Source organism: Acomys russatus, chromosome 7 (assembly GCF_903995435.1).
Source record: "Acomys russatus chromosome 7, mAcoRus1.1, whole genome shotgun sequence".
Taxonomy (NCBI): Eukaryota; Metazoa; Chordata; class Mammalia; order Rodentia; family Muridae; genus Acomys; species Acomys russatus.
The window spans coordinates 20,481,802-20,485,496 of record NC_067143.1 but is presented as its reverse complement, the minus strand read 5'-3'; positions in this window follow the sequence as shown (position 1 = coordinate 20,485,496).

Here is a 3,695-nt window from a genome sequence, read left to right as displayed (position 1 = left end):
GTAAGTGGATGGCTGTGTACATTTCTTTGAACAAGATATTACTCCAACAGATATACTCACATATGCACAGTGGTGCACATGTGCCCTCACTTGTCACTTGTGCAGGTATGCTCACACTTGTGCACTTGTGCATATACACCCACACTTGCACAGTTTGTGCAGACACACCCATATTCATACATTTGTGAAGATAAACTCACACTTGTGTAGTTGTACAGATACACCCACACTTGTGCGCTGTGCATTGCCTGTGATGGCAAAGTTCTGAATCAGCCTACGTGTTCATCAACCAAGGACTGTTTCAATGCGTATAGAAGAGCCTATTAAATATATATAGCTTTTCTTTTAAAAAGAAGATTATTGCTTTTATTTTGTGTTTATGGATGTTTTCCTTTCATGTATGTGAGTGTATGTACCACATGTATCTCTGGTGCCTATGGATGGCAAGTGAGGACATCTGATGCCCTGGAACTGGAGTTACAGACAATTGTGAGCAGCCATGTTGGTGCTTTGAATAAATGCCAGGTCCGCTGCAGGAGCAGTGTGTACCCACAACCACTGAGCCTATTCTCCAGCCAATTTCTCCAAACCCTCATTTCCACAGAGAAACTGGGAAGCAAAACCAAACGTCCAAGGAAAATATTTACGACAAAACAAGGCCACATATTCTCATTGCTAAGTCCATTGTATATAAGCCAATAGCATCAAGATTTGTATACTCTCCAGGTCCAAAGGATGTTAGGAATCAAGAAAGGTGGCTGCAATGGATCTAACAGCAAGAGTTTCAGAACAGTGCAGGCACTCAAGAGACAATGCTGGGGACCAGTTGATATGGTGGAACCAGGAGGGGTGCCCAGCAGGTAACAGTGGAAGGGCCCAGGGACAAGGAACAAGAGACAGGGGCAGTCAGTTTAGAAAGAGAAATCAAAATGGAACACAGCAATGCTAAGAGGAAGGAAAGAGAGTGTGCACGCATGTGTATGTGCCCATGTGTACTTGTGTGAATCTGTGTGCGTATGCACATTCATGTGTGAGCATGTGGTGTGTGTGTGTGTGTGCGCGCGTGCGCGTGTGCATGAAATTTCCTCCCCCAGGACATGTGCACATTGGGAATGGGGGACAGAAGATGCAAAGCAGACCTATTTTTACTATGCACCTCCTGAACTTTCATTGTCCCTGGTTATTCTTCCTCAAATTACTTAATTCCCCCCCCCCTCCCCCCAGACAAGGTTTTTCTTGTGTAGCCTTGGCTGTCCTGGACTTGCTTTGTAGACCAAGCTGGCCTTGAACTCACAGCGATCCACCTGCCTCTGCCTCCCGAGGGCTGGGATTAAAGGTGGGTGCCACCGTGCCTGGCCTCCAAATTTCTTAATTTGATGTTACTTTTTTTCTTTAAAAAAAAAAAAGAGTTAACAGTCCAGACAGTGTGAAGCTCTGTTTCTCTTAATTTTCTGTTTGCCACAGGGGACTGACAGCTGCTGGGGGGATGGGGGACTGTGAAGGGGAATGAGGAAGTCTGCGCAGAGCCTCTGCCTCAGGGCCTTTTTGAGGCAACACAAACTATAAGGCTTTTTCTCATTTCAGCATCGTCTCTCTGCCCATGTCTTGGCTGGCCGTGATTGAAGCTAGCCTGCATCTGGACATCTCGAGGACACCACTGAATGTGTATCGGTATGGTATACCCAACAGACAGAAAATGTGCTTTCTCCCCACTACAGAAATAGCTTTGGCACCAAGGTATTAACGTGGTTGAATTTCAATATTCAAAGTGGTCTTGTAGATTGCCTCTTTAATATGCTCTATTATTTCTCAACATTATACGTTCTTGGGTGACATGTACAATGACTTCGTAGGTTTATAATATCTAAAAAAAAATTCAGAATTACTTGGTACAGTATGTTCTGAGTAAGATGGTGTCTACAGCAGAAGTTCAACTGTCTTAAAGTTTATTCTGCCTCTTTCAAAAAGTGTGTTTCATCGAAAGTCTTTCTTGCTGGGCCACATAAGCGAACATCTTTATACTTGTTGCGTTCTCTCTCTCTCTCTCTCTCTCTCTCTCTCTCTCTCTCTCTCTCTCTCTCTTTCTCTCTCACTCTCTCTCTCTCTCCCTCCCTCCCTCCCTCCCTCCATCCCTCTCTCATATGTAGTCCAAGCTGGCCTCAAATTTTCAACACCCCTCCCAATCCTACAGATGCTGGAATTATAAGCTGTGTGCCACCATTCCAAGTCCGGCCACATTTTAAGACATAGTGCACTTTGTTTTTTAATTATACCTGTGTGTACATATGGTGTGTGTGTGTGTGTGTGTGTGTGTGTGTGTGTGTGTGTGTGTGAGACTGTGGGTACATGCATGGAGGTCAGAGGATGATTTTCAAGGGTTGGTTCTCCTTGTCCACCGTGGGTTCCAGAGATTGAACTCAAATAACCAGGTTTGTACTCTACTTTTACCCCTGAGCATCTACCGGCCATGTTTCAGTGTTTTTACACTGTTAGACTCATAGTCAGGGTTGGAGAAGAGCTCAGCAGGACAGCCATTCCTAGAGTTTGAAAGGCTTTCAGTTAGACTGCCAGCACCACAAACAAGCAAACAAAAGACACAGTCAGTTGCTGTTGTCAAAGAGTGTACCAAGGTGTAATTTCAATCACAGTACAAACAAATGATGCTTGCACCACCTCCTGAGACTCTCCCTCAGCGCTGCGTACAGAGCTACCATAAGCAGGGTCATGTGAGCATCCATGTATCAAGTGAACTTAAATTCCTTCAAGTAGTCACTAAGGATTGAAACGGCTGGGCCATTTGGTAATTTCACTTTTAGTTTTTGAGGAAAGTCCATGTGGATTTCTATAGTGGCCCTATAATACTGACATCGCTCAGTGTAATACTGCGATCACCCAGATCACGAGACCCCCCCCCCCAAAAAGACCACCATGACTCGATACTGATGCAACAAACACATGGTACTGTATTACAGGCTCAGAGCTTCGGATCACAATCCTCCCTGACGCCACAGGATACGAGAGTGACCCCGAGCTTCAAGGGCAATGAGCTTACAAAGGGAAGTGGGAGTTGTGGGTTCCAGGAAAGTTGATCTTTAGGCAGGTTGGATGGAGGCTGCCTCTGGAGGGCAAGTCTTTTTACCTCAGAGGAACATTGGGAGATAATTGTATTTAATCGCTCCAGTGGAGTTTCTGGGAGTTGCTGGCAGGTGTCATTCCCAGAATGCAGTGAGAAGGGTCACCTAGGGGTCAAGTTCTCATACAGACCATCATTAATTGCAGAATATATATTACATATAGAATATGGCATTAATTTTGCCCTTGCAGCCCCAACAGTTTACACTCCCACCAGCAGTGTATAAGGGGTCTTCTTTCTCCACATCCTTGCCAGCATTTCTGGCCATCCATTTTCTCTAAGATGGCCACTCCAACGGGGTGAGATGGCATTTTAATGTGATTTCAATTTGCATTTCCCTCATAGTTCAGGATATTGAACGCTTTTCACACGCTTATCGGCCATTTGTATTTCTCCTTTTGAGAACAGTCTCATTCATGTGTCCTCTTATTGATTGGGTGATTTGTTCGCTAATGTTTGTGGTGATGGTGTTGAATTCAGAGGATCATCCATAGATTCTAGGTGTTGACCCTGCTCCGATGTCTGTCTGCTGAACTCCCACATCACCCTCATGACTCTTGGC